At 43.9% G+C, this 27,412-nt stretch overlaps 1 protein-coding gene across 1 annotated transcript in view; it reads left to right on the forward strand.

Moving 5' to 3' along the window:
- Positions 1-13,184: 13,184 nt before the first annotated feature.
- znf385c (zinc finger protein 385C) overlaps positions 13,185-27,412 on the forward strand; it is a 148,058-nt gene continuing 133,830 nt past the window's right edge. The window contains exon 1 of the mRNA XM_053850821.1: positions 13,185-13,291. The gene's annotated coding sequence lies outside the window, so the exon portion shown is untranslated. The remainder of the gene's footprint in view (positions 13,292-27,412) is intronic.

A 27,412-nucleotide genomic window follows, 5' to 3' on the forward strand; every position in this document is an offset into this window, starting at 1 on the left:
CCCTTTACGTACAAAACTTGTACCTGCCCGTTTCAAACAAAGCTACCTCACTGATCTTCTATGCGCTCTTTATGTTGGTATTGCTGTTCCCCAGTATATCCAACAGGGGGAGCAGCCCACAGTCGAAGGTTTAATGACAAAAACAAACTCCAAAACAAACATGGTGACTGTGGAAGAGGTATTGATAATGTAGAGGCAGCGCTGTAGGAGGCGGTGGTCGGTGAGGCCGTTGGAAAATGGAAAATTTACACCATTATGTGTTCTTTGTGTAGGTGGGGGATTTTAAGTACTTGGGCTCAACTGTCCAGGGCAGTGGACAGTGTGAGAAAGAGGTGAAGAAGCGGGTGCAGGCAGGGTGGAATCATTGGAGGAAAGTGTCAGGTGTGATGTGTGACAAAAGGGTGTCGGCAAGGATGAGGGTAGGTGTCCAAAAGGACAGTAATGTTGTATGGTTTGGAAACAGTGGCACTGAGGAAAAGACAGGAGGCAGAGCTGGAGGTAGCAGAGATGAAGAGGCTGAGCTTCTCTCTGGGAGTGAGCAGGATGATGATAGGATCAGAGGGACAGCACATGTGCTCAGGTGTTTAGGAGACAAAGTCAGAGAGGCTAGATGGAGATGGTTTGGACATGTACAGAGGAGAGAGAGCCAGTACATTGGTAGATGAAGATGTTGAGGTTGGAACTGCCAGGCAGAAGGTGGAGAGGAAGGACAAAGAGGAGTTTGATGGAGGTGGTGAAGGAGGACATGAGGTTTGAGAGAAGAGGAAGCAGAGGACAGGGTGAGATGGAGGAAGATGATCCGCTGTGGCCAAGAAGAAGGAGGAGGAGAAGAAGGAGAAGAAGAAAGAGGAGGAGGAGGAGAAGGAGGAGGAGGAGAAGGAGGAGGAGGAGAAGAAGAAGATGTTGAGGTTGGACCCGCCAGGCAGAAGGTGGAGAGGAAGGCCAAAGAGGAGATTGATGGAGGTGGTGAAGGAGGACATGAGGCTTGTAGGTTTGAGAGAAGAGGAAGCAGAGGACAGGGTGAGATGTCTAATTCGAGCTACTTATCGGGCAGCAACAGCAACGCTGCCCCCATGATTTCCAGTTGTACTGCTCCGTTTGGTCCATATCCTTAAACCTTGTGGAAACGTGCAGAAATACAGATGAAATGAACGCAGAGCAAATGCCCGTTCAGTCTCAGGACATCCCAACTCTCCCTCCCTCCTTGTGGACAAGACCTCAAACTGCACCCTCCCGCACCCTCCCTCCCCCAAAATGGACACATTTGTGAAGAGTTTGTCCCTTCAAATCATTGTGCGTCAGCAACTGCTTCTCATTAGCATTTTCTTAAACGTGACTGACTGAGAGATCCTCGAGAGGCATCCGTTAATGACATTCCCATTAGCTGCCGCTCTGCTCGGCTGCATCCCATCATCACTGAGCGCGCTGATTCACGGACAAACTTAAAATATGGACGCTCTTGTGAGCGAGAGAGGCGGCACTGAAGGGTTGGAGAGGAGTCTGTCATTTCCCGGGCCAAACCGTGGGGCTTCCATGTGTCAAGTTAACTGCACAAACTGGCGACGCTTGAAGCCCACCAGAAGAGAGGCTAATATATATATATATAATTCCTAAATAACACAACTTTTCACGTGGTTCCCTTCACTTTTCCGCCAGTGAGTTTGGTCTCTCAGTAGTTTTAAGACTTATACAGCATCATTATTTACCAAAGGGCCATAAAAACTCAATATTTTCTGTTCAATGCGGCCTTCTTTTCCAGTATCTCCTTGTGTTCCATCAGTTCTTGTATTGCATTAGCTTGCCGCTGACATTCGCTTGGTCATTTTAAGGAGCGTTGGCTTCCTGATGCATGGAAACTGTGGCTGAGCCTGGTACCAAATGTTCTGGTACAGGGAAACGGATGAACGCTGCAGTGATGTTATGAAGCGCGGAGATAAAAAACTATTACAATCCCGAAAAAAGCCCAGTCAATCTCTCCATTTCAGCTGGAGCCAGGCATGAGAGAAATAGAATAAAAAGATTTGTACAGATTTATGAGGCTCTGCCACGACAGGATATTGATCCTCGGGGAGAAGGGAAAAAAAACACTACGCTTCTTTTACATTTGCTGAGGCTCCTTCTGAGAACTCGACTGTAGGAAATGGATGTGGATTTGATAGAAAGGTATTGAGTCAAGAGAATTAATGTGCAGTACTTGAATCCACACCATACATAGAAAATGTGTGCCCATTCATACTCCCAAAATTGTGCCCTGTCACTGACCACCTGCTTCCATGGGCTCTTTGTGTTGCTATTGCTGTTCACTAATACATCCACCAGAGGGAGCAGCTCACTGTCAACAATTTATGACAAAGATAAACTTAAAAACAAACATGGCCACTGTGCAAAGAGGAAAACAGAGGCAGCGTTGGTAGTCAGCGGTGGTCGGTGAGGCCATTAAATATTCCGCAACTGGAGGACAGTTATGTCTTCTTTGTGTCTCATTAGAGCTACATATTGCGTAGCGCACAGCAACACTGCCCCCCCACGGTTCCCGATGGTACTTCTCTGCTTGGCCCATATCCATAAGCTTTGCAGAAATGTGTAGAAATACAAATGAAATGAAGGCAGGATCAGGTTCCATACATAACGTTGAGCATAAATAGGCCTTTAGACTTGTTTTTAAAAATGATCGTACTTCTTTAGACACTCCAAAAACACTCCACACAGACAGAGCTCGTATACACCCGTATTGTGAGTTATTTTGTGTTCTGTATTAGTGACCTACTTTCCGTTTATAGGTATAAATCAATCCCTTTTTTTGCATTTGAAATGTTGATAGCAATGAGCTCAATGTGACAGTAGGTGGCAGGAGCATTCTAGAATACACACTATATGCAAGAAAAAAGTTATTTTGTTCATAGACTGTCACAGAAAGGGACTTGAGTTAAACCATTAAAGAAGGCAATTTCCTAGTAATGTCGGGGTGAGGCGCCACCAGTCGCGCGCCGCAGACCACCATGGCATCTTCATGACGACGACAAAAACAGCCAAATACCAAATGGAACCATCGATCATCTTTAGAAATCTGCAGGTCGCAGCGCGACAGTTTTGCCTAATAGAGGCAGTACATTACCTGGTGCGGCGTTCTGACAGATCCAATTACAAACAGCCCCGCACCTCTGCCTCCGCCCTGCCCTCCAGACATCACACCCTTGATTCGCAGCGCTCCACGCCTGACCTCAATAGGAACCTGTGAAGAACGTTAAAGGTCAAACATTTCGATTAAATATCAGCCGTTCTTTTTCAGAGATCTGAAAAGAAAACGTCTCCAAAATAATCCAGCTCCTTCACACGGTCCCAAAACAGTCCCACAGGAAGCCTGGAACGTCTGTGAATCACCACGCAGCCGGAAGCGCGCCTGACGCACGGCAGCTCCGAGAGCGTCTCTCAACCTCTGGTACCTAAATCCAGCCTGCTGAGAGGTAACTCCAAAGTGCACCCTCCAGCTTTATCTGGCAGTGTGGGGCTCCGAGTCTGATGGATCTCAGTCTTATGTGTTGTGACGCGCTGCTCGTCACCAGGGGCATGTCTGGGGGGTAGCCAGGGGTGCCACGTCTCATCTTAAAAATCTAACAGACCACCCCGGGTGACACCCCAAGTGTATGCCGAGCAAAATATCTCACCAGTGTGACTCACTGGCATTAGAAAAGGAATGTCTGAGGGGAACAGACTTTCTTCTTCTGTTCTTAAAGTCATAAAACCTTGATATTTACTGGATGTTTGACCGTTTTTGTCAGGACGTGTTCAGTGCTCAATGGCGATGCAAATCTTCAATGTCATCCTTATTTGACCCGTGGAACCTTAGAACTGAAGCGGTCTTTCCTGCCTCTCTCTACATGTATTTATACATGTTTTCCATCTGCATCCACGCCGGCGTTTTCCCCATAGATGTCTATTCTAGTCGTGCGTCTGGTTACACAAACCATTCTTTATTTTTATGACCTACTCTTCTATCTCCTCAGTGTCTCTTCATGTTTCAGCGAAACCAAATTATTTTCTCTCTCTTCTCTATTATACCTCAACTTCAACTTCAGGTTACTGAGGAGTGATGTGAAAGATGAAGAGCAAGAATTGTATTTAGTTTGTAATGTTATTATCTACAACTGGTTAATCCATATTAAGCTCCCGGCCTAGTTATGATGTATATTATAGAAACGTGCTTTGCTTGAAAACACTTATTTGTGAATGATCTTGCGCTTCCTGAGTCAGGAATTGTGCTCTTAAAAATCACTTTTTATTGGCTCTATACCATAAACTAACAGACCAATCATGTCAGCTAGACGGCAATGTTAAATGAACAATAATAACTCAATACGTTTCAGACCCTTCCTCAGCATTTTATTGATCTACATTCCGAACATTTCATGTCATTTTGCGAACGCATAAAACACATAGAAGCATAACCACCTTGTCATTGGCCAAATATGGAAGTGATGTTTGACACAATAAGCACCTTTTTAATCCTTTCAAAAGGCAAAAAAAGACAACAGTACAAGACTTGAAGGTCAAATAAATCAAATCACATTTACACAAAATATGCTGAGTAGTACAACTTCTGTCGGCGAGTGGACTATTCTCATCTTTTCCGTCTGATGCGATCCATTATCTCATCGCATGGCCCTTTGATGCTGGCCGCCATTGTCTTGCCAGGCAGCAGGAAATGAAACATCTCTGCTGATGAAGAAGAAAGCGCGACACGTCGTGGCTTCTCTGAGCAGCGGAAATGAACGCGCCTCGCACGACCTCAGGGAGCTGACTCGGCTGGCGCGCGGGGAGGAGAAGTTTTTAGAAAACACAAGAGATCAAATAAGTGATTTCTATTATTCACAGGAAAAAGAAATGCCCCTGGGCAGAAATCTCCGTTTAGTATTCCGTCGGCATCAGTCGCGGCCCACGCCGCCTCTGCTCGTCTTCTGATTCAGGAAACAGAACTTGACTAAACAAGTGTGAGCCGCTTCAAGAGCGTAGTAAGACTAAATGAATGGAAGGTTTGGTGAACTGGAGGGAAAGGTTTTCCTCAGGGTTTGTCTTCTTGTTATGCTCCTGAATAATGATTGTTTTTCAACGTGCTTTTGCACTTGGATTTTCGCTTTAATTTCTATGTTTAGAGAATTACAGCTACTGGTTAAACGGTCAAGCGGCGGCGTCACGCTCTCATTGTTGAAGTATGAAAACTCAGAGGCATGATGTCATGTGGACATTTAAGTTACGCCGCCCTTGATGGTCCCATTCACCTTCCACTTATTAACAACATCATTTGCTTTGAAACAATCCTTTCCGTTGAAAAGTCATTTGTAATAATGATAATACAAGTTTAACAGCATGTGAACGAACATCTGTTGTTCATCTGTCCACACTAATGTTAGTCCTCTTTGTAGTGCTAAGAGGCGGAATCTCGAAGTGGTCCAAAAGTCGACCTTTAAGTTAGTCAATTTGACAAAACCTGGCCCCTAAACTTGAACCAGCATCATGTGAAGGTGGCGTGATGAATTCCAACCAATTCCAATGTGGTTGGCTGCAAGTGGAGGAAGGGTGATGTTGATGGATTACTCAACGTAAAACGCATTTATTTTGACAACTGCTCTGTCTTTGTATCCAGACCAGTCTCGAGACCACTTTTTTAGTTGTCTTGGAATCCTTTTTTACTGGGTCTCAAACTGGACAGATTTCTATTCAAGACCATTTGAGACCGACAGAAACGCGTCACAACTGGTAAGTGTATTTGGTGAAAGAAGGATTCTGGTTTTTTGCTCAGTTTTATTGTGGTTTTTCTTTGATATTTTTTTCTGGGGTCTCAAACTGATCAACGGAGAGCCACAGTGGGTGTAGGGTTTTCTTGCTGCTTATCGGGAGGATACCCAAACGCCAATAGCGTGTTGGAAGACTGGTTCTGCTTTTTTCAGCTGACACCTGATTTGTTAACCTATGTGAGCTTGTTTCACTGGAACCAAAACCTGCACCAACTGCGGCTCATTTGTGGGACTTTGGGACACCGTATATAGACTATCTTGAACGCCCCCCAAAAAAACTGGAAAAACCATAACGTGCGCGGACCGATCAGCTGACCCACGACGTGCTTTGTTATTGTGTATAACGCAGCCTCTGTATGCAGACGTGTCCCGTTAGCTACATTTACTGACTGTTTTTTCTTCATATTGAGGTGTAAAACCTTTCCTGTCTCCGCACTGGACCGTGGTAGAGTGTCACAGGGGAGGTGCTGGAGCGCTCACTCCAGGGTTTGATGTCCTGTTGTGGGCTGGAGCTGGGACAGGGATGAGGCGAGTCTGGGACAGAGCGTGACTTGGTTTATGACTTTGTCACAGCCAAACTGCACAGAAGCGCACATTCAGAGCTGGACACGCACCGGGCACCTCTTCACTTCTGGAGAGACGTCACTCACTCGCCAACCCCTCCCACATGCAGCGGCCACACACATAGAGGAACAGCGCACCTGCAGCAGACACTCTACATTCACTCCTACAAAAGACTATTTTAAGGCTTGGAACGCATTAACAAACAAATCGCTTCTGGAACGGCCGTCTGGAACGGATTGTGGTCCAGAACCGAGGTACCACTGCATGTTAAATCATGAAGGGTCTTCATGTATTGTCAATAGTGCGCCAAACCGAGAGCCCTTCACCCCCCTCAGTGCCCTTGAAATAGTTTCCAAAGTGTTGGTGACTCCTTGTATTTCCACTGAGCCAAACATACACAATGGTGTGTCAGATGGCGGTGACCACAGTGCAGAAGTCAATTTCAACTGGAGTAACACACAGGTCATAAAGATGTGCTGTCATTGTTCCCACAGGCTCTTTCACTATCAGGTGGCGAAGAGAAGGCCAAGGGAGGGGGGTGCGCCGACGTGCGTGGTAGCGGGTCACGCTCAGGAAAAGTGGGTTTGCTCTGGCGGGAAATGGCTATTTACGTAGCTGAAAATGGAGTGGGCCTTTCTGACATTTTCACAGGCCTGCAGGCAAGGGTAACCTTCTGTGGGAAACGGAACAATTAGAAAAGACGGAGAAATGGAACGCGGTGGGTGAGCAAGGAAATATCAGGCGGAGTGGCTGCAGGAGTTTACTAAAATGGTTCTAAATGACAAGCCAACTTGTCAGGACGCTTTCAGAATCTGAGGAGTAACTGTCTTATCATTGCAGGTCCAATAATGTTTACATAATGTTTGTTTACATGGTGTAGCGCTGGACCTCCTTGGTTGAAATCAGGGGTGGGACCATATTTTCCAGAAATAAATGTGAGGAGAAAAAAAGTTAGTAAATTTTGTATGATACTATGGCATTATTTGCCTTAAAAATATGCGTTTTTTTATTACATTTTATTTAATTTTCCTTTATTATTATCAGTATAAATCCGAAATAATGCAAAGTCTTGTAAGGTGGTGAATATTCTGGCATAAGAACATCAAGGAACTTAATGGTATTTTCTTCAGTATCTGGAATTAATTCAGTGTGAGGGGCAAAACAATATTTTTGAAATGAGCATCACTTGTTAATCACTGAAAATACATAAATAAATAACTATTATTTAGTGTTCAAATCATAAATTTACTTTTGCTCTATGCTCTTGAGGGCCACATGAACACTGGTAAAGGGCCACAAGTGGCCCCTGGGCCTCACTTTTCCCACCTCTGGTTTAAAGCTTAAAATTGTTTGCTCTCAAGAAGCGATGTACTTGAGCTGGACAGCAGTTGCAAGTGGTCGCGCTGCGACAGCTTCAGGTACATGAACTTTGTTTGGGTCACACCACGTGGGCCTCCTGTCAACACTTGTGCCGTTTTATCATTTGACAGGTGCGAGCCAATAGATCCTCCTCGCATCGGGAAAGTGTTTTCATAGGCTTGTGCAGGACATGCCCCCTTCCATTCCCCTTCTCACTTTCTGTCATTTTGCAGCTGACTGGTTCATGCAGTTGCTCCCTCCACTGTTTGTGAGGAGTTGGATTATATCTGACAAAAGGTTCAACACCGCTGTGTCATTTATTGTGTTCAGAAAAGTAAATGCCAAATCGCTGACACAAATGTGGCCAGTGACACTGAGAGAACATAAAGCAGTTCTTGCAGAGATTTATATTCTTTCGTTCTGACTTTCCATCAGCCTTGAAGTACCTTCTGAAGCGTGACGACGGAAGAATAATGAATGTTTGACAGTCGCTCCTGCCTTATTCTAAAAAAAGATTTGACAAGATGTGATGCTCATCAGATCATGAGGAAGTCAAACCTCCTCCTCCTCCTCCTAGTCGTCGCCTGCCGTCGGTGCACCAGCGCAAACGACCGGTTATCTCCATAAATTACCAGCTGACAGTTTTATCTCCGCTATCAGTCAGTCCGGCTCGGTTCTGTGTTGGTGTCAGTCGAGAGAAACCGACGGTGAAACGCAAAGAATCCAATAAATGTCGACATTTGTAACGCGCAGCATTCGTACACGCCTGGTTTTTATTGAACCAAAAATGATTTTATAACCATCATCTTAAAAATAAAATATTCAGGGTTGAATACTTAGTGCTATGTTTCGCTCAGAAGACGTTTCTCCAGCAGAAAATAATAAGCAATGTTCCAATTATAAAACAGTTTGTGATGCTGAACTGTTTGAGTTATATTTAATAATCTTCGCTCCTGGTCCACTGCCTCTCCATCATGATGTGTATCAGCACAGTTAAAACTCACTTATTCAAGCCACGCCACCATTCCAAACCTGTCTGGTGTAATTCAGTGAGACTGTCGGTTCATGATCCATGTTTTATGACTCCTCCATACGTGCAGTTGCCACCGCGCATCTGCTGCCACTTCACTTTTATCGTCTGAATAAAGAGGCTGCAGTTGAGCGTTTACCTCTTTATTATTTAGTTATGAATGGAAGGAAAGTTTGGTATATGGCTGAATGAAATGATGGAGCCATACATACATTTAAACAACAAAGTATTGTTTATTTTGCATCAGTTTGACAAGAGCACAATAAATCACGATGGTGGCTATATTCATGTTTTTATATCACCTTATTTAAACTGAAGCTCTTTTCGTGTCTTGAAAATATTTGTATAAGAATTTCATGTCCATTCAGAGTAGTGGAAACTCTGGCCATTGTGTAGTGAAAAACCTCCCTGAACCAAAGCAAACAGATGCTTTTGTTTGCTTTGGTTCAGGGATTCCTCCATGTTTGTTGTTGTTGTTATCATCCTAGCTGCCACGTGTCTTGTCCATCAGTGGGATCAGTGGACCAGGAACTAGTGGTGGGACTTTAACTTAACTTCTTAAAGTCCCACCACTAGTTTTTAACAAACTTTCAAGCTTTAAAAGATGGATTTGAATCAATTTTCATTCATTCTTTGCGCACTATGTTGAAGTCACTGTCGGTTGAAGTCAATTCCAGCTAGGTGGAGGACACCCTGGACAGCTCTCCAGGCCCTCATGAACATCAACATGCTTCCGTTTCCTCTCACTCTTCATTGCTCTTATTAGTATGTCCTTCCTTCCTGCGCCTCCCTCTGGAGTTGAAGCGAGCGCCGATAGTGAGGATTTGAATCTTTGTCTCTCTCTGTGGAAATAAAATATCATTAATATAAACAATATCTGAAGCAGGTTAATAGCTCAGCGATAAATCACAGGTGAAGGCTGTGAGTGGGCTGTTAGCATATGGCTCATTTACATATGGGAAACAACTCCCAGGAGGGTTTTCATTCTCGCTCCACCTTTGAAAGCCCCTATGTTCTCCTTTCTTGCTGATTTATTTGTTGTGTGTGGAGAACAATAGTCGGAAATCATAATAATGTGGTGAGAAAATGTCCTCGAAACACACCTCCAGCCACGATCTTATCCTGAAATGGGCTCCCACACTGACTTCACAGTGCTGTGTAGCGATGGCCCTTATACTATCGGATGTGCACACAAACACAGTAAACTGGGTTGATTTATTTTTTAAATAGGATTATTCATTTTATTCATCCAGAGGTCAACGGAGGTGAAGAGGAGAGTGAGCTGCTGCAGCTCTCACTTCACTTTGTGCTTAAGGAGCCACAGGTTTCTTTTTGTTGTAGTCCTCAAACTACAGTCCACAACTTTGGCTTGTAGCGGGAAATATTTTTTTCTCTCACACAGATAAAATGACATAGGAAATGAGCCCAAACAAGGTCGTGTTTGAGCTCATACATGTGTGGTATTGATGCATCAACAGACGCGTGGTTTCAGTAGCCTATGATATTGTCGTGCCCTGCTTTTCGAAGCTCAGTAGGTGATGTGAGTCAGACAGTGCCATCTAGTGGCCATTGAAAATGAGGTCACTGCTTCATGAAGCTTCATCATCTCGTCACTATAACTGAATACGTTATGAAAGTAATCATTTGAACTGCAACTCATGAAAAAAACTACTTCTGTTATTATTACACTACTATCATTTCTTCAACACCATAATGCAAATAATGTCAGTGCAACACAAACAACACAAATAGATGGAATTGAATGTTTATTTCAGCCAATGTTTTGCTAAAGTTCATTTCTGACAATTGTTTAAATGGAATAAATGCCGTCATTTGCGCATTTGTGTTGAGCTGCTAAGTGTGAACGGCCATGGAGGATGAGGCAAGGTGAACAGTGAGTGAGTGAGGGTTCAGTTGTACACTGACTTTGTCTTTTGTTCAGCATTGACAAGGCAACAAGCTGTTGTCATAATGGCACAAACACCAAACAGGTTTGCGTGTCCATCCTCCTGCTGCTGTCAAAAGCAACATGGGGATCAGTCGGCGTGTGGTCGTAATGTTATGACAAATTGATTCATACCGAGACACATTGAAGGTTGTGCAGGATCCAAGATAAAGTGGAATGAGAGAGCGTTTCCCTCTCGCCTCCCCACCTCCTGTAACCCTGCATTTCCATATTCCAACTTTCCTCCCTCTTCACCCGCTCATGCTGAAGTTAATCATCCGCCTGAAGTGCCGACAGTGATTTGCTTCCTCTTCCTTTTTGTCCTCCCCACCCCCTCGCCCCGCTCTGGTCCGTCAAAAACGCTCCATTTAAAGATGTGCTTTTAAATTCACATCGGACGGACGCAGCGTGGCACTTTTGTTGCCGTGGAAACCAGGTTGACGCACGGACAGGTTGTTGAGAACAGTGTGAGTGGGAGTTTGAAGAGCTCCAGGAGCCTGTTGAAATTTAAGGATTCATACTGTACAGCTCATCGGGGAATCACCTGGCAGGAGGGCGAGCGTACACGGAGGTGCTGTTGTCATCTCAATATTACTGGTCGAAATATCTGCTTTATTTAGCGCCCGTGATCGCATGATAAAGGTTACATGATGGCAGAGAGAAGATTTCCCTCCTCAGTTCTTCACTGAAAAGCTGAAGTAAAATGCTGTTTCACGCTTCCATCTGCATAGCTGCGGCTGCATCGCGGGGGCAGCGAGTTAACCATGAAGTCCTAGGGGATTACTTCAGATATCCAACTGTGAGATGCTCGGGGATCTTAAATCAAATGATCGGTGGGACCTGTCCTGTCGGCGGCGGCGACTCTTGAGGCGGGTGTACGCTGGTGCGACGAGTATTTGGACTGTGACCAAATTCCTTTTGGGGAAGTGGAGTGTGCCAGCTATGCCACTGACTAGTGATGGAGAAAAATGAAAAAATTCCTCAAATGAAGAACATGAATCGAGGAAAGAGCGAGTCAAGAGAGTGTTGCGTTCACGTCCATGGCGGTTATTTCGGTGTCATCAGTGAGCGCCAGCACATTTGCATGAAGAAGTGTCTTGTTATCAGGCCCTCCACAGGGGGAGTGTTCACCCCCCTGCTGGTGACAGCCCTTCTGCAGCCCTCAGCTTCCTCTGCACAAGGAGCCAGACCCTCTCTGGCACCAGGCTCCTGCGTTCATGACAATAATGGGCGTCATGTTCAATTGCTGTCAGCGGGAAAGTCAATCAAACCGCGAACTGAACTAAACAGTCTCTGGCTTTGAATCACCACATCTTTTACATTCTGCAGAATAGAAGTGTAAACGGTGCGAGCGAGGTGGGCCGTGTTTCGTCTGGAGAAATGACAGCGTGAACACATAATTGAGTCCACGGCACGCAGCGTGTCGGCGTTGGTTTGAATGTAAGCCATCACATTTGAATAACACGCGCAGTGTAGTGACAAGTTCGCAGCATTTAAGGTCGCGTTTCCACCATTGCTTTATTGGCTCTGCTGCCTGGCTGAATATGCAAAACCAGCTGAACAAATCTTGCCTCAGGGGCACAACATGTGCACTGTGGATGAAAGCCTAGTAATTTCTGGTTTCCAGGAAATGTTTTTCAACTTCCTTGCGGCTTTATTTGGCTTCTATCATACCAGTGATCGGTATATAAACAGGAGATCATGTCATACGCACTATTAAGAGGTTTTCCTCTCCCTCATTGACATATTAAAAAGTGACTGTGAAAGAACCACACCCGCAAGAATAACCATGCCTTTCAGGGCAAACAAAAATATATATGGTATTGTTATGTAAAATAATTGTAGGTTTAATATAAATACTATTACAAAATGTATTTAAAATGAAGAAAAAAAATAGTAACACAAATATTCAGGTTATTTAACTTGATGATTATTGCGAGAAATTAACAAAAGAAACAATTAATTTTATGATCAACTGTGACATGCGTTTTTCTGTAAAACACGTTTCAGTCGAGTGTGAACTTATAAAGCAAAAAACAATAATTTAACAATATAGGAATTCATTCTTCGCCTCGTTTCATGATGTAGCGACTGAACAACATTGCTTCTTTGTACATTAAATATAAAGTGCTTCTTTAGAATTACAATAATGTTTTCATATTTTAAATATTAATTCAATGTATCACTTAATAATGGAAGAAAATACTGCGCGCATTGGAGTGACATACTTGTATCAAGCTACTGTCAAAAAGATGCACCTCCGGTCTGATGGTATAAATAAATATTCATCAATTGAAAGCTTCTTTCAAAAGAAAAAATGTTTCAGATCAAGCGCCCTTTAATTGAAATAGATTTGTTTACGTAAAATGTATTGCATAGCTTTTGACAGCATATTTCCCGCGTGTTTCGTTGGTGATGCTTTTCTTTGGGTTTATTATGAAAAGCCATTTCCTGTCTCATTTCTCACGACGCGCAGCTTGCTGAAACCGCCGCACTGGTCAACTCTGTGGTCCTCTCGTTGGCAGCGAGTCTCCACCGAACTGTGTTCCGCTGCCGCTGGACTCTGACACGTCAGGGAGGGACCGAACCGGACCACAGTCGGTGAGTAAAGCATCATTTTTACTGCTTTCTTGAGACACGTGAGTGACATAAACAGTGGAATAATCGGCTCAGATGCGACAGCGTCAAGTGGGCAGCGTCTGTCGCCGCGGATTCAAGCACCGGCGTTTTGTAAAGTTTGAATTAGAAGATGTTGTTGTTTACGTCTTTGTGTTTGGGGGAGGACGGGACGGACTTGATCTCCCGAATAAACATCCGATTAAGCTTATAAAACTGAACAATTCAAACTTTATCAATTAGCTGCTGTATCATAAAAAAATAATATTCTGTTTGTAGAATCAATATTAACTTCCAATGTCTTTTGAGTCCTCTTTATTTAACTATCTTCAGAGTTTTGATTCATTATACTTTATTTTTTTGAATGACGGAAATGGAAAGTTAAAGTGCAATATGCATCTTGCCGAGCGCAGACGACGTCTTTCTACCTCAAGTGTTTTCCCTCCAGTGTGTTTTGTCCTAGACGCTTGGATTGGTCTGAGTGGACTGTTCACTCAATATGTCATTGACTTGTTTATTACTCCTCATACGATCACGGACGAATTCAATAGGCTGCTTAAGCACAAGTTCAGTGGACAATATAATGTTTGACAAATGCAATACAAATGAAAACTAACTTCTAACTCAACTGTTCAGTGGCCCATCAAGCTCATGCAGACTGAGGACAGACTCAGTCAGTCAGGTGTTACTTGACTTGACTCCCCTGATTTAGAAGTTTCAACTTTGCATCTAAAATGTCAGACCCTGCAGGACAGATATGCTATAATATCCCTACTCCAGACAGATGTTGGACAGCAAAGGCCGTAACCTTTGCGCCAAGTCAAGAACTTTTTTTTTGGTCTGTGTTTTTTGTAACAAATTATTATAGCAGATTTTAGACCATCTTTTCTAACAGTTTATTTTGCAGACTTTCACATAATAGACTGGGGATAAAATAAATATACAGTGGTACCTCGGTTTCCCAACGTCCCGGGCTTGTAACAAATTGGAGTTCGAACAAAAATTTCGAGATTTTTTTGCTTCGGATTTCGAATGAAAATCCAGAGCTTGAACTCCCCCAAACCATAACGTGCGCGGACCGATCAGCTGACCCACGACACACTTTGTTATTGAGTATAACGCAGCCTCTGTATGCAGACGTGTCCCGTTAGCTACATTTACTGACTGTTTTTTCTTCATATTGAGGTGTAAAACCTTTCCTGTCTCCGCACTGGACCGTGGTAGAGTGTCACAGGGGAGGTGCTGGAGCGCTCACTCCAGGGTTTGATGTCCTGTTGTGGGCTGGAGCTGGGACAGGGATGAGGCGAGTCTGGGACAGAGCGTGACTTGGTTTATGACTTTGTCACAGCCAAACTGCACAGAAGCGCACATTCAGAGCTGGACACGCACCGGGCACCTCTTCACTCCTGGAGAGACCTCACTCACTCGGCAACCCCTCCCACATGCAGCGGCCACACACATAGAGGAACAGCCACCTGCAGCAGACACTCTACATTCACTCCTACAAAAGACTATTTTAAGGCTTGGAACGCATTAGTTCTTTTTCCATTCATTGTAATGGGAAAAATCGATTCAGATTTTGAACAATTCGCTCCTCGAACTGCCGTCTGGAACGGATTGTGGTCGAGAACCGAGGTGCCACTGCACGTTCTCACACGTGAAAATCCTTTGTGAGCATGAGATCCACAAACACTACCTGAGGGACAATTATATCCAGAGATATACTCAGCTTCAAAATACATGAGAATGAGTCTGATCACATTTCCTCCACCAATGCTGTGGTGTCGCCTGTTTTTTTTTTTTTTTTTTAACGTCGAGGAGATGCGTTGAGTCCATGTATGTGACTGAGTTGCATGATGGCCGTGACACGGTCAGGCGTCCTCAGGGTGTCCTACCTGAAATGAGAGCATCCCGTTTTCAGTACAAGGCGTCCCCAGGACACCCTGCTTGCTGAGCGCCTGCCTCTGGAGAAGGGCTGTGTTTAATGTTGGCGTCAAAAACACGTCAACTTGTGAAGACCTGCACACTTTATCAAATGTGCGGTCAGGGTTGGCAATAGCGATGGGTGTCATGGAACAGTGCCCTAAATTTCAGAGCTCAGTAGGTGGCGCTCTTGGTTTAGAATACACATATACCTACATATATCTCTATATATATAGATATGTTTCATAGCATCGAAGCCTTGCAAACCCAGACTACAGCCTGGCAATTCTTGATAACGCTACTGCACTCCATGCAGCGGATTAGATGGCGCTCACTGCCCGTGATAATGTAAGCGGAAAAAGAAGAGTGGTCTTTTGCATGGCAACCTCTATCACGCAAATGATGGGTGAAGCTGCCTATGTTATGACGGTTTTGCGTCTCCACTGCATGAGTTACAGCTACTTTGAAATAAGTTGCCTTGTTCAATCCGAAGCCAATGGCGGCTGCTCTCAGCCGGCGTGATCCCACTTTGTGATGTGAACTGTGGCTTCATGTTTTGAGCTGTCAAACATGCTTTTGTCAGACAGACTGCAGTAGAGTGGCTGCACGTTCCACACGGATGACATGCAGTCATCTCACGGGGACATTTGAGAGTGAGCTTTAATGTTGGATGAGACAAGGGTCATGTCAGCGGCTGCACTTCACTACACGCCGGCCACTTGAACAGTAAGAGGGCATTTCCCTAGAGTGTTGTCGCTGGTGGAAGGACGTGTGTGCCAAAGTGAGGAAGGGTAGATTATGGTCTCTGTATTGAAGGTATTGAGCATTTCCTTATATTGTTATGATCTCAGTTTTGCATGTTGCGGGACATATTTTTAGTCATAACCTGTTGGATGTAACAGGTCACTTGTTACTATCTTTGTTGTACTTGCATATTGTACTGTCACTGACGCATATTTATTGTTGTTATACTAACATATTAGAGTTGTAAATTTTAGGCTGCAAATTGTAAAACATGCTTCGTTGTAACTTGTTCAACAGGAAAGAAGTTCAACCTCAGATTTCTCCATTAATGTTCAATGGTGGAGATACTAATACAAGATGTGCCGGGCAGTTCTGGCTCGAATTTCTCCTTTGTTAGTGTAGTTTGCAGATAGTGTGGTGGACTGCTCCAATGCCACGTACATGTACAGTACTTCCCCCAGCCTGAAAACCAAAAGACAATAGTCAGTGTAGAAAAATAGTGCCGCAAAATTTGCCCCTCAAAATAGAGGAAATAGTGTTCCAGAAAAGTAACCTAATGCTTTTGTGCCCTCTCTGTGCCAGGAGGGGCCAAACGTTTAAGAGAATATTACCATTTTACAAAATTGCAGATTTCAAACTAATATATTTTTGTGCGTCAACAGCTACGATTATGACTTCAGTTTGCCCTTTTCTATGTGACATGTCACCCACTACCATATGTTCTGGGCACTTGCCTTTACTTCACGGTCATGAAGCAAAACCTCCAAGTCAAGAAGTGTAGTTTGCACCTTTTCTTTGCTTTTGACAAAGACAAGACAGATGAAGGGAAATGCCTCCAACACTTGCGAGCTGACCTGCTGCTTTCAGGCTCATAGGTTTGAGACTGTAAAATACGCTTGCATGTAGCATATCAATAGATTAAATAAGTCACAAAATAACCACTTAAAGTTGCCCCTTTAATCCTGCTGGAAATTTCAGTTTCTGAATAGCATCTCTACTGTTCCTCTGCTGCAGCAACCAGTTTCTTTTTCTTGTGGTTCTTACCTGCAGCTGTTTGTATTTAAGTTCTCCGCTGTTGGCACTCAGTTTCCTGGATTGCTGAAGTGCTTTTCTCACCTTTTTTCCCCAGTAAAATACTCATTTCAATTCAGTATTCTATGTGTGTTGCTTACTCATATCCGTGTCCATTTGGCACGCAACAACACAGACAAGTCGCAGAAGTGCTCAAGGAATTTGCTTTCACAGTATATCTGGGACGTTATCTGCCTCCTGATGTTGAGATCGCACCTATTTTCAGTCAGCAGTTTGCAGAAATGTACTCCTGATTTTAGTGCTGAATAATGTGCCGAAACAAAGCTACAGTTTTAAAACTATTTTAGACAAACTGACGTCTCAGTTTTATGCTTTAGAGCTTTTGTTGAGCACTGAGGTTTTTTTTATTTGCTATGCAATGGGATCTAGTCAGGATGGTTTCAAGTTGAAACAGTCAACCAAACCCTATGTCATGGTGGTTGCCAGAGTTCTATATCCTTATTTCATGGCGGTGTAAAAATGTGCAGGTGAGCACTGGCAACTGCCTCACAATACGGTGCGCTGTGATACGTTTATAATAATGTCATTAATAAAATTAATAAGCACATATTAGTTTTTAGATCTTCAAAATCAAATGTGGTGTTTTGTATTCTATTACAAAGAGATCAGTGTTCTTGTTTTGCCTTTAACAATGAACTGAAAGAATCCTAAGTTGCTGTTACTGTCCCCTGATTTAACCTGGAAGACAATGTACTTAGACACGTCTGTGTTCAATTGAGTGGATGGTGTTCTTTTGTCGCTCCTGTTGCTTGACTGCATCCTGAGGAAATGCCGGGAAGGCGAACCGGGTAGCTATTTGGCGCCATCTATGTCATTGTATTTTACTTCCAGCTCACCTGAAATATGTTTTAAATACAGTTGACATGAAGTGATACAATATTAACATTATATCAAAGGTAAAAAAACCCTGTTTAGTTATGTTTTCACACCTCTAGCTAAGGGCTAAGTTACATTTCAATGTCTGCCAGTTATTCTACGTTAATGTGATTAATAATAGTTTCATGTATGAGGAAGTCTGGAGTGGCAGAGAAGTATGTTGGAATGGTGCAGGACATGTATGCCAGGTGTAAGGTGGGGAGGTGTGCTGCAGGTGTAACAGAGGAGTTCAAGGTGGTTGCGATGGTGATGGACAGGTTGACAGATGAGGTTAGACAAGAGGCCCTTGGACCATGATGTTTGCAGATGACATTGTGATCTGTGGGGAGAGCAGGGAGCAAGTGGAAGATAAGCTAGAGAGGTGGAGGTTTGCCTTAGAAAGGAGAGGAATGAAGGTTAGCCGCGGTAAGATGGAATACATGTGTGTGAATGAGAGGGACCCAAGTGGATTTTAGGTACTGAGGCGCAACTGTCCAGGGCAATGGAGAGTATGAGAAAGAGGTAAAGAAGTGGGTGCAGGCAGGATGGAATCATTGGAGGAAAGTGTGAGGTGTGATGTGTGACAAAAGGGTGTCGGCAAGGATGAGAGGGAAAGTGTCCAGCAATGTTGTATGGTTTGGTAACAGTGAGGAAAAGACAGGAGGCAGAGCTGGAGGTAGCAGAGATGAAGATGCTGAGCTTCTCTCTGGGAGTGAGCAGGATGGATAGGATCAGAGGGACAGCACATGTGCTCAGGTGTTTAGGAGACCAAGTCAGAGAGGCTAGATGGAGATGGTTTGGACATGTACAGAGGAGAGAGAGAGAGCCAGTACATTGGTAGATGAGATGTTGGAACTGCATCCACCCAGCTCTGTTCATAACAACACTGAAAACATGACTTAAAACACAGCAAGCAATGACTTCCCTGCAATAAATAAGTCAGGGTTATCACTTTGCTTTGCTGAGTCGAGTGGAGTTCAGTGCTCTCGGGTGCTGCAGTGAGTCAGCTCAACTCCTGAATCAGGGAAGTTACTCTGATATTGTTTTGTGTTTGGCGAATGGCATTTTCCCCCACAGTCAGTGCCATTCTGTGTTTGGTTTTGGCCGCTTCTCTTCAAATAGCATCCCTCTCTCATGTTTGACCTTCCACGGCTCCTCATCAACACGGCTGTTATCCATGATATCTTTCCCCGCTGAGCCAAGGTGACCAGGCCACACACACAGCTGGAGCCGACAATAAACAGCCGGAGAAACACTTTCAAGACTTTTCAAATCTGACGTGACCTCTATCTGCCTCGCCGTGTGGCTCCTCTTCTCTTCACCCTCCTCCAAAGATAGACAGCGCCGTGACCTTCCGTTAGATTGTGTAAAAGCTTTTTGTGGCCGTAAGCTGATGTGAGCGTGTCGACCTCTCTTTTAGCTGCCAGGACAAACAACCACACTTACACTTAATTCCCAATTAAAGTCCGGCTCGAGATGACTTCACCGTCCTGTCATCGCTCAGTTAAGCAGTCGTGTCAGCCTGTGGCATCACATCATCTGAATTCAGGCACCCACATGGATGATGCACAGACACTGGTGTTAACGTGGTTTTGCCTTATTGTTGTCGAGGATAGCAATATTAAACCTGTTATGTGGCTAGTTAAGTTCTCAGGTATGTTTATGGGGGCCATGAATAGAAACAAAATGAAGAAACAAATGCGCTGCGCGACTGACAACAATAAATAATAAAATAATATCCAACTCATTTCTGTACCACAGTATGAACCGCAGTCTCATTGGTGGTGCTCAGTTGAAGCTTCTATATTGAGCTGAGAAGTTCTTTGTAAACAAAGGTATGCCTCAAATATAAAACTTTGTTTGTTGTGTTTCTGAACTTACATGTGATACTTTCTAGTCATGTTCAGTTGCCATAGAATATTTCAATTCTAACTCAAAATTTGGGGTGCACCAGTATGAACGAATGAACTGGCCAATTTTTGCCGATTTTTGTCATTCTTTTTTCTTTTTTCTTTGCTGTCTTTTGTATATTACACGACCCTAGCATATAACAATAATACTGAACAACACTGTATAGAGCACTTTGCAACTTTTAAAGCAAACTAAATGACAAATAAACAACACAAAAGTGTTTAAAATAAAATAAATAACTTGTATTCCCTTTTAAATGAACAATGAACCTGAGAGACATGTACAGTTTTAGTAGTTACCTTATATCACTCCTGTGGCCTGTAACAAATACAAATAATAAAACTAGAATATTTTTGTTCTGAATATTGCATGAATGTTGAACTGCATGTTCCATTTGTGACCACATATCCAAAGAGTATTCTACTGTGGCTTAAAAAATGTTCAGACATCTCAATTCAAATGATGGGTTGTGTGAGAGATATGTATCATTTACAACAAGTTCCTCCTTCAACGCTGCAAAAGTTTGCCTCTGAAGAATGATAGCAAGTCGTGCAAAGCCTGACAGGTGCTCGGAAACTTTTTAAAGTCTTAAAGTCTACTGGCCCTTGCAGCAACATCATCCTTCAGAGTGACAGCGCCCCTTCTCTGTCCGGAGTTTGGCGCTCCCCACTTACAGCTAAAAGGCAGGCAGGATTGAATGGAAGAGGAGGGGTTGGTTGTCAGAGGTTTAAACAGCTGTGTATGCTCTCGCTCTGGGCATACAGGCCGCCTTTTACCGTTGCAAGCCCCCTGCTCGGCTGACTGGCATGCCCAACAGGAGGTGCTGTGCCCGGAGAAGGACTCGGCAGAGTTACCCTCTCTTCTCAGCAGGGAACCGGGAAGGCGACACTGTTGACCCCCAGGAACAGACTTTGGTTTCACTTTTCTGCTGGAGGTGTGTTTGACTTCGCCTTCGTTCTCTTGCCTCCTCACATCCTTACAGCATATTGAGGAATATGTGGGTACACTGACTGAATTCAAATGAAATATCTCCTCATGTTTTAGTTATTGTGAGATAATATGCTGCCGTATTGTATATCTGAATGACTATGGGCAACTTATAATGCATTTCCAGCAAATACACTTCACACCATTTTATCCCCAACTACACTTTAGTTTCGTTCACTTGGGCAGCAGAGCAGAGCACGGGATCTTTTCCAGTGCAGTCACATCCTCACTATAGCATTTGTCAGTGGGACAAAACATCCATGCAGCCATTGCATCTCATGAAGAGAGATTCTGTCTTTCATTACACGTGCCAAATTTAAACATGCAAAAGGTTCAGAAGTGTGATTTATATTTACTGTATACAGTTAAACATTGAGTACTTTTGACATCAGTATTTTCATTTGCAACAAAAGTGCTTTGTATAGCAGAAATTAAACACAAAAATTAGCCATGAGGTCGTCACTTCTGGCCGCCTGTGTCTCTCCAGCAGCAGCCTGACCCTTGTTTCACGACAAGTTCCGCTATTGTGAAAGTTTTAGGACCTCGATTTCAGGTTTTCCGCGAGCCTCTTGCTGCACTGAAACCAGTTCGGCTAGAAGAAAGTTTCCTTCTCTTGCATTCTGTAGCGGAATACACAGGTTTTCAGTGTCCTTTTATTTATAGCAACAAGACAAAGGATGGATACCAGTCTTTTTTCAAAACACGTAGTGTACGGGTACCTTCATATGATACTGATACCTAGTACTTACGTCATTGCACATACAGTTACTTTGATTTATTTATTTATTTTCATATAGCGTCTGTTATATCTTCAGTATTATCTTGTACATGGGTGTTACATGTTTCACTGCAGTACAAATTTAAAGAAATGTCATTCAAATGACATTCAAAAATTGTTGCTGTAAAGTGGCCATTTTAGGAGTATGGGTACTGGCCCACTAACAGACCAATACTTGATACTCCAAAAATGTTTTTTGCGATTGCTTTCTGTACGCCAAAATGTCCATTAAAGGACGAGGCATACTACCACAGTTCCTTGGTGACTCGTGTGTACAAATACAACATGGCAACACACAAGCTGGGTGCACACTTGTTTTTTTGACTTTGCACTGTTGCAAACCTCGGTGTACTTTCCTTGCACTTTTTTTAGCGGCTACAAAACTAGCTATCTCACATTTTTGCACGTGAATCACGAGTAAATCTGACCCCGAAGTCCTGTTTTTTCAAGCATTTCCTCATGACACTCTCTTAAACAGCAATAAAATCATCGTCCTGAAAGATTGCAGGCCTCCGACGGCGCGTGTACACCAGCGACTCACACGGACACTGGGCTCACTGTGAAAGCGGCAGGTCTGCACACGCACATGCACACATAGGCAGAGACACAGTGGAGTGTTTATGCTGCTGCTGAATGAAGGTGCTCTGGAAGTGAACACAGGCGCAGTGTGAGTGTTCGCGACCAGGTAGCACAACAACAAACACTAAATAGACCACTTGTTTTCGCCCCAAATACGTTCCAAAGGGAGGGCGGCGGCTATGATCTTGTCATCCGACATTAATTCCATAAAGCTGGCCTCGTGAATATGCCGACGTTATCTTTCCCTGTGCACACTCTATTCTATTTCATTTTTATCAGTGTAACACGGATACAGCCCCCTCATTCATTCAGCCGCAGACATTCACACCTGGTTAGCTCCCATTATGACCACAGTTTTACTGCTGCCGGGGGTTAATGACCTCGCTCAGGGGTTTAACAGTGATCCTCAGAGACGGAGGTGAATGTGCGACGCTGTCAAGATTAGTTAGCGCTGAGTTTTTTTTTAAGTCACGGCAGCTTGTGTTGACCCACGTCCTCCTGGCTTTTTAGCTGGAATCACTGAAACCTTATTATTCATGAGGACACTTTGTTTTCAAGATAATAGAAAAGGATTCTGCCTTATTGTGATATCAACCGTGGTTTTATGGCAGATCTCTGTTGCGTGGATGTTCTAGCGTGGCCCTGCTTCAAAGGATTAACTTTGGGATTAATGAGAGTTTTGAAGATATTATTTATAGGCTGGAGTCTTTACACAAACTTCACCTCCGACTTTATCATCGTCGATATAAATGTCTCTTGATACAGCGCCTTTGAGGCTCTCAGAATTTAAACCCTTTATTAAAAAAGGGCTGCTATCTAAATTCTTAACCATATTATCAAGCTATTTATTCAGAGTGTCGCCGGCCATCTTAGTCGGCTGTAATTCTTTTCTCTTGTCGGGTCATGAAGGAGGTGGCGTCAAAGCTTCCACCCGCCGTGGCGCTATCATGACCATCTTTCATTGATCAGGCTGCAGACACATAATCTAATGCTGGCCACAGTAAGCTCCACCGTCTGCAGGGCTGGAGGAGCCTCGGCCTCGATCCTCGAACTGTGTTTCCGATCGAAGCAGGCTGTGAGAATGAGAGACTGGATATTGATAGGTTTGTCTCCGGCTGTCCCCAGGTAGCCTTCCTGCTGTGGCGATGCTGACGGTGATCCGCTGTTGACGTCAAATGCGAGTCAGAGTTGCCGGTGACACGCGTCCGCTCTCTTTTTTGGACATCCGTTCGTTCTTTTTTTACGGCCGAAGATTTTGTCTCGACTCTTCAAGCCTTTCGTTTTAATTTGTTCGCTCTAAAAATAGAGGTGATAAGCAGCCTCAGGTGCAAGAGTTTCCTTCCTGGTTTTGGTGCGCTTCAAAAAGTGTTATACAATGAGTCAGGTAGTGCCAAAGAGTGGCGAAATACTGACCTATTGTTTGGGACTGTGAAGGGTGATACGGTGATGCTGCAAGTCTCTGTGCTTGTCTTTCTCAAGCTGTCTTCATGTGTGTCTTGTATTTGACTGAGATGCAAGTACCATTGAGTGTCTGGCGTTCAGCACATTTCTTCTCTTAAAAATATAGTGGATGGCTTCATTGAGGTCGTGTTGAAGTGGTTAGCGTTGCACCCTCACAGCAAGTAGGTTCTAGCTTGAGGTAACACCTGGAGTGAGCGTCAGTCCTTTCGGTGTCAGGTGTAAGTTCCATGTCCCTGTTCTCAGTGGCAGAAAACTGTGGCACGAAGGGGCAAAAATATTTGCTTTTTGAGGCAAAGGTGAGCATCACATATGGCAGGTTTCCTACGTATCTGTTGTTTATAGTGTTGCCACTCACACTCAACTATTGGCTAACAAGCCACAACATCCAAACAGATTCCCTTCGGTGGAATGGCCCTAGCTTGTCCTCACCTTTCTTTCTCACACCCTCCTTTGTCCCGGCTTCTTGGTGGAGAGGTCACTGCTTTTCTTGCACTGGGCCGATGTCATAGATGTTGTGAAGAATAAGCCCATCTGCTTCTTCTGTGGGGCTTGTGTACACGTTGGCACTGTCACCACGTCCTTAAAGTGAGAGAAAAAAAATCATTCAATTCAATTCATGTCCTTCTTTGACCTTGAATGACAATGGGGGCATGCGATGAATGCCGCAACTCCACCCATGGATCTGTTGTAGTGTGTACTGGGGTATGATGCTTTCCCCAACCTCTCACCCTCAACCGAACCATCCAAAGCTCCATCTCCCTCCTGTAAGCCGACTCATCTCCGTCTGAGATGAGCCCGATGATGGTGGTGTCATCCGCAAACTTGATCAGCTTCACAGACTGGTGGCGGGAGGTGCAGCAGGTGGTGCAGAGGGAGAAGAGCCATGGAGAGAGAACACAGCCCTGAGGAGACCCGATGTTGAGGGTCCTAGTGTCGGAGACAGTCGTCCCCAGCCGCACACGCTGACTCCCTAAGTTCAACTTCCTGGCCTCTTATTTTCATCAGACAGTGTTGCTGTTCTTTTTTCAATTTGAATTTTTAATAATTCATGTTTGAGAGAATGGAATCTGCAGTTTCATTTGATTTACCATGGGATAATGGAAACCTACGCTTGATGTATGACTACATGTAAAGCTACAATAGCATCTCAGGTCACCATGAAACCACCTGCATTTGCTTGAATTTAGCAGTTAAGGCGCATGAGACAAACCAATGTCCTCCTCTTATTCTGGTCATATGTGTGCACGCACAGGTCGCACTATTTTTTCACTCAGCGACCAACTTTGTGATCTCAGAGAAAATTCATTCTTGAACAAGAAGTGTAAATAAACACACTTTTCCAGGTTAGAAAGTGAAAACAGTGCCACCTTGTTCTCCAGAGAAGCTGTGAAAATTCACAGTCCAGGCCACAATTGAGCGGCTTTCTTCTCAATTCACAAGTTGGCCTGAAACCTCTTGACAGCAGGATGGAACCTTGTTGAAATATTTTGAATATTCCTAACAGTGTGTTCAGTCATTGCCTCTGTGGGATCTCAACAAGCTGCCCACTTCACAGCCAATATCAAGGTACTCCTCCTTGACTAAACTTTCCTGTGGCAGACCAACACACGGCTCACGGCGGGACTGGACTCACTTCTGACCTCAGGGGCGCACACTGAGGTTTCTCGCGGTGAGGCCGACGCTTCACTGGACACACAGAGAGCAGTTCTGTTCGCACACAGACCTGGAGCACAGAAGCCCCGTGGAACTTTGTGATGAACCTTGCTATGAATGTTGAATGTCCTCTCCTTCCTTCCTCCTCCTGTGTGACTTTCCGTATTACTATAAATTCGATGTGTTGGATGAGTTTTGTGACAATGGATGGCTAAGCAGTAACGCAGTAAGGAACCAAACTACAAGCATGAAACACTTTGCGTGACAGAACTTTTGATTTTGTTTTGCACGTCTATTTCATTTTACCACTCTGTTATCTCCCTCGCCGTGGATCCCTCACTTCAGTAAAGTCTTTCCAAGCGCTTGAACATTCCTGAGAGCGCAGGAAGCGAGAGGAATGCAGTTTTCAAAGTGCGGCGTAATGGCCTCCGAGAGCTCTTCTCCACGCTCTCACCAGCACTCTCACCTCTGCAGAGCTGCCTGCCAAGAGACGTGTTACGTACTGTAAATGCCAGACTCTTTTTTTTTTCCCTGTTAAAAGCCTTCTGCCTGTTTATGCCGCCGAATTAGTCAGAGAGTTGAGATGGAAGCTGATGATCAGATATCTAGAAGCAGAGCAGTGGCTGTGACCTTGGCCCACTTCAGGGAAACTAATAGATTCTTCTCTGCTACAACTCCCACTCCGTCCACTGGAAATAGCTCCAGCAACCCCAATAGGCTGCATTTTAATTGTTCGCACGGTGCTCATTCACGAAATGATTTAAATGCCACTTGGAAAAGACAACTTGAAGCAGGCGCATTGCCAACCAATGAGGAATGCCGAAGTCCGCTGTGTGGCTCTCTGAACATCTGTGAAGATCAGCTGCTAGATCAATGAGACCCACAGTACTGTATGTACTCTAGATCTACCTTCTGGGGAACTATGAGTTCTGAAGGTCAGAAGCTGGTCTGACATTCAAAAACATGTCCACATATCAGATTTTATTCTCGCTGTTATCGCTGATGTCTTTAAGAAGCTCCACTTGCACAGAAGGTGGACGGTTGTGCGCGCAATGAAAGGCACTCTTTTCTGTTATTTAGAATTGATCCTTAAAATACAGTTTTATGCCCCAAGCATCAAGGTGGGACACATTATATCCACAAATATTTCACTGAACTTATTTACCCTGTTACTGTTACTAATATATACAAGCCCTTTAAATATCGAAATACCAGCTATTCAATGCTACAGTGAGCTTTGAATGACAAAAACTGGAATTTTCAGCTTTATGACATGATAATATCATGAATAAGCAAAACTGAGATGATAAATCTAAACTATTATGACAGACTTTCTCTGATGGATTGTTCCAGCTAGTTTTTGTCTGACTAGTACTGAGCAGCCTGGTGGTCTTCTCACTCTCACAGGTTTTAAGTGAGACTCAAAGATGTGACAAAAGAATGTATTTCTGTGAAATGTGACTAACATTCAACTCCTAAACCGCTCTGTCTTGCTCCCTCTCAGCTGTGCATGTTAGATTTTTTAACAGTCAATATGCATATATGTCATATATATCTGTAAATCTCCAAACCATTTTAATTTCAAAATGATAGATATTGATAGTTTGTGAATGGAGATGATGCATGAATAGCAATTTTTCGGAACAAAAGTATGTTGGAATGCCGCTGTTGTCAAGCTACATGATGATCTACAAATACTTACAATGCACATCAGTGTGTTCAACTTTACTGAAAAGTCAATTTCACAATTAGAATATGGTTTCTGCCAACTGACCATGGAAGAACCAGACATATCTAGAGCTGAAAACCAATGTTCACTTGCAGTATGAGCCACGTGGCCACAATGTGTGTCTCTCTAAAATATAACATCATTCCTAACAAACAATACTAAAACATTCATGTTTCAAGTGCGATATGTTCTGCGTCATGTCGCTGGTTACGGTACTGAGAGGCTCATGCGGCGCTTGATCTGTGCATCGGAGGATATCCTGGCTGGTGCCGACAGTTTTGCATGGACCCCTGCTACTTACCTTCAGATATTATTTCAGTTTTCTCTCCAAACTTTTCAGGATATTTGAATTTCAAAATGCATGGTGGTGACTGCAGCTCAGTAACTTGTCTGT

This window comes from Synchiropus splendidus, chromosome 19, assembly GCF_027744825.2.
Source record: "Synchiropus splendidus isolate RoL2022-P1 chromosome 19, RoL_Sspl_1.0, whole genome shotgun sequence".
NCBI lineage: Eukaryota > Metazoa > Chordata > Actinopteri > Syngnathiformes > Callionymidae > Synchiropus > Synchiropus splendidus.